General features: G+C 51.5%; 1 long non-coding RNA gene across 11 annotated transcripts in view; it reads right to left on the bottom strand.

The window, feature by feature from the left end:
• Positions 1-1,110: 1,110 nt before the first annotated feature.
• LOC136791237 (uncharacterized) overlaps positions 1,111-7,562 on the bottom strand; it is a 318,474-nt gene continuing 312,022 nt past the window's right edge. For all 11 annotated transcript variants that reach the window (XR_010832780.1, XR_010832789.1, XR_010832785.1 and 8 more), the window contains 3 exons: positions 3,977-4,104; positions 2,664-2,821; positions 1,111-1,531 (listed from right to left, as the gene is read on the bottom strand). This is a non-coding gene — a long non-coding RNA (uncharacterized lncRNA). The remainder of the gene's footprint in view (positions 1,532-2,663; positions 2,822-3,976; positions 4,105-7,562) is intronic.

The raw sequence follows: 7,562 nt of genomic DNA on the forward strand, positions 1-7,562 counted from the left end.
TCCAGGATAAAAAAGTCTGCACTGGGGCTTGCTGGGAATAGCTGGAACAGCCCAGCGTGAGCAGAACATGTTCTGCAGGGTACACAACAGCCTGCAGCACCAGGCACAAAGCAAAAGCTGGGTACATCGGTGGCTTGTAACCTGGTCTCGCTGCTCGCAGTGTGCTCCCCTGCTGCTTCGTGGGACAGCCCTGCAGCCTGGAGAAGCCTGACAGCCTTTTCACCTGGGATCCTGCTCTCTAAACCTGCTGATGCTGATTCAGAAACGGGCATTGTGAGGTTCCCAGGTCCAGGCTGAAAGCCCCACTGCTATGAGAGGGAATTTGCTTGGCCTGGGTGCTGGAGGGGGCATGCTGGGCTTCCCCTGGGTAAATAAATAGAGTGGGGAAGTTCCCCTGGAGGCCATCATTGACACAAGGGCTCTAAAACAGGCTGCTCCCAGCAGGAAGCCCCGCTGCTTGAAGTTTCTGTGCTCTCCCCTTCCCTAGAAATCACAGGTCATCGCTTGCAGCCACCTCCTCCCCACTAAAACTGTAATCAGTTAAGAGCCATAAAAACACGGCTCGGAAAGGCCGGGAATGTGACCTCATGAGAAAGGAAACACCGCAGCCGTGAGGAGAGGCGCTTCCCGGGGGGGCTTCGGAGCAGGGCCCCAGCTCTGTGCCTGGTCAGCTGCCTGTGCCTGGTCAGGGACATTTGGGAGCTAATGGGCGTCCTGCCTGCTCCATGTCTCAGTTTCCTCGTCTGCAAGGTGGGGATAACAGGACACGGACCCTCACCCCACAGGGCTGGCCCAAACCCCACCAGCAGGGACTCTCCTGCAACGTCACTCCGTTGGCATCAGTGGAGGAACCTCTTGCTCAGCAAAGAAAAGAGAGGTGCTGAGGGCAATGCCAGCAGGGAAGATGTTCCCATTTTCCCTTGCCCTGGCAATGCCAGAGGACAGGCACTTCCACTGGGAAGGCACCAAAGTTTCTCCTTCCTCTTAGGGCAGGTGAGAGGGGGATAGCAGCCATAGCAGCCACATTTGGTGAAGGGCGGGTCTTACTCCAGTAATCAGGAACAGGACAAAAGAACTAGACAAGAAACACAGAAACAAGACAGGTAGGCCAGCTGATCCTTTATAATGAACTAATTATACATTTTGTAATTATGTTTTCAGTGGCTTTAAGCTTTGCATTACATAATTTAATTACTGCAAAGAGCTACAGTAGAGAGAGACAGGTTCAACATTTGGAAAAAAGTGTTCTGAGGATAAGCATCGTCTTCCTCTACGTGTGACTGGGATTTGCCACGACAGAGTCTCCCAACGCCCACTTCAAGCTGACAGGCTGAAATGCAGAAGCAGCAAAGCAAAGTGGGGACCAGAGGAGGCCAGTCCCTTTTAGAGCTCCTTCCTCCCAGCACCCGGCATAGTCTGGCAGGTCCTGCTGCCACGAAGCCCTCCAGCCTGCTTCCCATGTTGAGCTGTGAAAAGCCCGGGCACATGGGGTAATGTCAGCAAGAACGTCTGACTCTTCTTGCATCATCTCCTAGATGGGGAAAAAACACAGAGGCCCAATGGAGAACACTTCCTATCCACTGATGCTGTTGCTGCAAGGTGCCCTTACCACAGGCCCGGGCTCCCCCTTGCATCCCAGCCCTGCCTGCCTTGGCTGTAACCACACTCCCGCACCTTCGCCGCCTGGGCCTGGGCCCAGGGATGCTGAAGGGTCTCAGGGCCCACTGGGAGGGCCAACTCCAGTGGGACACTCCTCTGAGGCGGCCCTGCTTTTAGCCCAGCAGAGCATCCCCACCCCAGTGCCATCCTGCCAGCACCCACAGAGCTGCGCAGGAGAGAATCCTGCCTGCTCAGCCTCTGCCCAGCCCAGGATCTTGCATGCAGAGAGCACACAGATATCTCTCTCCCCCACACTCTTATTCATGTTCATTTATTTCTCCCATTTCTTCTTCTCCAAAAAATGGGTGCAGCCCTGCTTGCAGAAACCCTTCAGAGTTATTCCTGCTTCATCCCAAGGCAGGCCAGTAGAGACAGCAATCCTCAGACCTCCCCTTCTGAGATGCTAGCTCTTGGCACCGCAGGGAGAGGGATTATTTGATCTTTATTAATTTATGGAGGTGAGGGAAGAGGGTGGAAATTGCAATGAAAGGGGCAGCCAGCAAGATGGCAAGGAAGAGAGGTTAAAAATGAAGTCATCATCTAATTGGCCCGCAGTGAATTATTCACATGTATAATCTTTTTTAAAAAAAAAAAATTCAGCACAAGGCAATGCAAGTAAATGCTGTTCATGTTTAAAAGTCATTTCCATAAGTAAGTGCAATTTCTCTACTGTTTGCCCCTGTTTAATGAAGTGAAATCTTGTTTGCATTCCTCCCAATTTCCCAACGAAAGGCGCCCAAGCGTTTGCACCAAAATTACTCGGCCCAAATTAAAACCCTCCAACACTTAAAAAAAAAAAAAGAGGAGAAGGGGGGAAAAATAAGACTTATTTTTAAAATGCCTTAAGTGCATCCCAGCATCCTAATTTATTTTTAGACACTCGTTATTAAGAGTAGTAGTAAGTTTCCCCTTCTCTCTCGCTCTCTCTCTTATTTAAATGAACTTAATGGCAATAGATGCAAATGTCTGGAAGAGGAAAATAGTTAACATTTATTTATTCTTACTGTTGTCTCTTCCCTGGCTGGTGTCATTAGAACAGTTCGTTGCATCCCATTCGCTCCCATTAGCTCTGCTATCAGAGCCACCCAGCACGACTCCAGCACGGCTCGAAGTGCTTTCTGCGGCCCACATAGGGACTACATCATCATCTCCGAGGCACTGGCTTAATGACAAGAAAAAAAATCGGAATATATTGCACAGCGATCTGGGGAAACAACAACAAAACCCACCGCCGCCGCCGCCCATCGCCGCCTGCTCCTGACCCGCCGGCGCGTGGGCCTCTGTCGGGCGGACAGACAGACAGGTCGTGGCACTGGGACAAACGTGCCTTCGCAACCCATTGATCCGGGCGGCATGCAGGCAAATACGGCCACGGGGACCCGGAGCGCTTCCAAATGCACTCGGAGGACCAAGCAGCTGCTGGGTGCAGCAGAACCGTCCCCCCGACAGCTGCCAAAGCCGCTCGGCAGAGCGGTGCCGGGCTTATTTCCCCATCACGGCCTGGTCCCCCTGCCTGTGTCAAGGCACGAATGTTCTCCTAATGGAGCGGGACCGGCCCAGGGGTCCTCTCCAACCCCTGGACATGGAGGAGGACCTGGCCCACCCTGGGGAGAAGCTGCTCGCCCTCCCCAGGTGCCCGCGGGCAGGGGTAGGCCGCTGCGGCTTTCCGAGGCCTTTGGTCCCCTGGCACCGTCAGGGCGAGGATGGCAGCCAGCGGGAGGGAGAGACCCAGGGCTCTGTGACAGCGCCAGCTGACAAAGCAGCATTTGGGAGGGAGGACATCAGCATCTGCAGCGCTGACACATAAAAGAGAGGCAGCAGCTATTACAGGCGGGGACGGAGGCGTTTAAAGGGCCCTCCCCCCCTCCATAAAGTTGACATTGTCTCCCATGATAACTTTTCTGCTGAGGTAGGAGACACTTTACTGCAGAGTTGCACACAGCGAGTAGCTGCCCTCCCCCCACCCCTTCCCATCCTCTCCCTCTCCCTCTCTCTCTCCAGCATCATTTACATCCTTAATTAGCTGTAATTCTGCAGTGCTCATTAGGGAAGGACTGGAAAATATCAAGGAGCCCACAAGCAGGGGGCTTTGAGGAAGATGGAGGAAGAGGGGGACGCGGGCACCAGGCTGAGAGGGGATGCCCAAGGCTGGGTTGAGGAGCCAGGAGCCAGGTGCTGCTTGCTTAATTCAGGTGGGATGATTACACTAATTTGGGAGCACTGATCCAGTGATGGGGTTAAAGAGGCCACACTGTCCCACCTAGAAAGGCAGAAGTCCAGAGAGCAACAGCATCTGACCAGGAGGACTGGTTCTTACCTCCCTGCTGGAGGATGAGGTCTCTCTGCCGGGCCATTCAGTGTCCTGCAACCTTAAAGCCAACAGTCTGATGCAGGAGGACAGCAGACTTTCTTCCCCTCCAGTGCACACAGACACACAAACCTGTCCTAAAATACAAAAACAAACAAGCAAACAAAATAAAATAAAATTAGGACTTGAAACTAAAGCCAAACATTACATTCCACATTGTTGAATGAAATATTTCCTCCAACCCCAAATGGACAAACATTGTGAAGTTTCATTGTTGGTCCAGATATTTGATGTAATTACTTTGCGGACCACTGGCACACCTGGGCAGCTGTCATCTGGACTCCCCTTTGCTCAGGAGTGTACAAACACAGGCAGAGTTGAGCCCTGCCTCTTCACAATGCCAAGGTACAACACCAGTGAGGAGGTGCTATTGCCTCTTTGCCTGAGCTGGAGAACAAAGAACAAGGAGATGAAGTGAATTGGGCAAGGGCACAAAGGAAATTTGTGGCAGAGCCAGGAGGTGACCTGCGATTTCCCAGTGTCTCTCTCTGAACTGCTAATTGCCAGCCATCCTTCCTTATGCTGTATCACACGGATGGTTGTATGCCCACCTGCACTTGCTATTCTGGGCACATACTTGGCTACTTCTTAATTCACTGCCTCACTGTATCTTTGCTCGAGGTTAGATGTGCATGTAAAAGTCTATCGGGGAATTCAGTGAAGTTGATGGAGATGGTCTTTGCAAGTCCATCCTCCTACTTTTCACTTGCTGGTAATAATGTGAGCCTACAGTTCCTTGGGGCTGAGCTGCGATGATGTGTCCCACCAAAGACTCGAAATGACTACCAGTGCATATGGGATTAATACCTTTTTACAAATATAAGGGCATGTGCACAAATGGGCACTTGCACTTCCAAGTAGCTCCCTCTGTATGACTTTTATTTTCACCTCGTGAAGACATTTATTAACATCTACAAATTCCCACTGGTGTTTAGATGAAACTTGCCGTTACAGAGAAACAGAATATACAAATGTGTCAGAACAAGCCAGAAGAGTACCCTGGTGAGGTACAGCTTTATAGGAGTGCCTAGGACTTTTGCAAAACTGCATTTCAGTGGTTCATATCGTTGGCTCTGAGGTTTAACACAGGTTAACTCCTTCACACTTACCCAAGACAACTTATTTACATCACTCAGGCAAAGAGAAATCTGGCCCATCTTTCTGTATTAACATCTGGCTTCTCCTGTAGTGTTTAGTTCATAGATCTAAAAGGTCTTTATAAAGGAGATAAAATGTCCAGCTCCACTTGACATGAACCTTCAGAATGGATTTTGTACATTACCATTCTTATATTAAAAAAAAAAAAAAAAAAAAGCTAGACCCCTATTGGAGGTGCTTGGTCAGTACAAGGACAGATGCCTCATCATTGCCTATGTGTAGGGGACAGGGATGTCAGCCAGCTTAGACCTCCATGTGGCTTTAGCTCTGCCCACATGTTGTGTGGGGCTGGTGGGTTCTGCAGAGGGTAAATACCTGCACGTCGCTGTGTGCAGGCACCAGGAAAGGCGGGGGACCTGCCTCAAGTGTGTGCGAGAGTTTGTGGACTGCTGCTGAATAGCTTGAGGCATCAGCCGTAAGGGTTTATTTCCAGTACAGAGCATTTCCCTCCTAACAGTCAATGAAACCATTTCTGCAAACCTCCCTCAGGTACCACGCCAAGAATGTAACACCAAGAAAACACTGGGCAAGATTTCTGGTCACTTGAACTATGGCAAATTGGGCAGCAAGCCTGAGAGTCTGCTCGTGTAATTTGCAGAGAGATTTGGCTGACCGAATAGCACCGCGCTGCACCCCCATTTGCAAGCAAGCCCGCAGCACGCAGCAGCAGCAGCGGTCTGGCTCCCTCTCCCTGTTTCCTTCATGGAGGCCCAGGGGAGACCCAGGTTTGCTCCCCGCCAGGTTTCTGGACATCATTCCCCATGGTGAGTCCTGCCACAAGGAGCTGGGACATGAGCTCTGTGCTGGCCCCCACCCCGCACTGCTCTGTGCCAGCCTGCAGCCTCCCTCAAGCCCCACGGTGCCCAGGCACCCTTGTAGATCACCTCCTCCAGAATCAGGCCCTCTCTCAGCAGTCACACCAAGCCTCAGAGTGCCTCCTGCTGAACCTGCTGCAGCAGCACCTGGCCCCTGGGGCATCCTCGCCTTTCCCACAGTGGCTGGGGTGGCGAGAGGCAGGGAGAGGGAGACTGACAGCAAGGAAAAGCAGCAGATGAAAAGTAAACTCGCACTACATAAATTCTCAGATGATTTTTATAAGGACGCAACGGTTTAGCAACTTGCCAAGAACAACACTGAAATTATTTCAAGGTTTCCCATTTGTTTGTAAAGTGAATATTGAAAGTGCAGGCAGCAGTCTCCCGGTGTTCCCCTGGGAACTGTTAGTGTCCGTAGTAACGAGGTCATTCCTTTTTTATTAGGAGAAGGGTTTCTGTAAAGTTAAATGTGCTGACAGCCTCTTGCCTTTGATGTTGGGTTTCACCTCAGTCCCTCCTGCAGATATTGCTGCTCCTCCCTCGCAAAGACACATCCCTGACAAACAATCTCCCCTCTGTCTTCCCTGCTTGTTTGTTTAGATGCATGATAGGCAGCTCTGCTAAAGGGCAGCACATGAAGGCGGGCTGGTGCTTCAGCGGACGGCAGAGATGTGAGAGATTTGGTCGCTGTAATTAAGCCAGCCTTCATCCCCCAAACTGCCGTGACTCTCAGTACCCTTCACTTTATTGACCAGACGTAATTACGGTGACAGCACTCACAAGCCCCTCGGTTGCAGCTGCACCGCAGTTGTTTGGAAGAGCCAGGGACACCACGGAGCCCCCGCTCCGAAGCCTGGCCTGCAGGCAGAGGCAGGGGGCAGCCAGGCTGCACGCCGGCTCCAGGACACCGAGGTCCTTCGTGGGCAGGCATCAGGATCCCTGCTGCTGCCCTGTGTTAGCGCTCACATCCCCGTGGCGTGGCCACCAAGCACCTGTCTCCTGCGCACCACGGCCCGCAAGGACACAAATAGTTGGGCCACGGTCACTCCATGGCTTGCAGCAACCAGCTGAGCTACTAAAAGAAAGGACATCTGATGAGGACAGCACTGAATTAGCACGTGGGGCACTCAGTTCTGTGCTCTACCAGAGTTTTCTGAAGGACCTGGGCAAATTAATAAAACTGCCCCCACCATAAAGGCATAGGGTTGCCCCAGGAGCCTCGTTCAGCGTCTGCTTGGAGCCACAGCCGCTGTTTGCTCTGCATGTGCCTGCCCCGCATCCAACACAAGGCAGCCTCTGTCCCACCTGGCGCCTCGGCACAGCACGGTAACACAAAGAAACCAACATTTTTTGTGTTTGAACATTAAACAGGCAACAATGCCCACCGAGAGTATTGTGTGTAGCCACTCCTCAGCGTAGCAAAAGATAAATAATACGTTCATGCTTCAAAGTGAAGTACACATTGTGTGCACCCAAATAATAAGAAATAATGTGAGTATCCTTGTTCATCATGGACATAGTAGGAAGAAATCAACTTATTCCCTGGGAACGGGTTCTTAGAA

Source organism: Anser cygnoides, chromosome 7, assembly GCF_040182565.1.
Source record: "Anser cygnoides isolate HZ-2024a breed goose chromosome 7, Taihu_goose_T2T_genome, whole genome shotgun sequence".
NCBI lineage: Eukaryota > Metazoa > Chordata > Aves > Anseriformes > Anatidae > Anser > Anser cygnoides.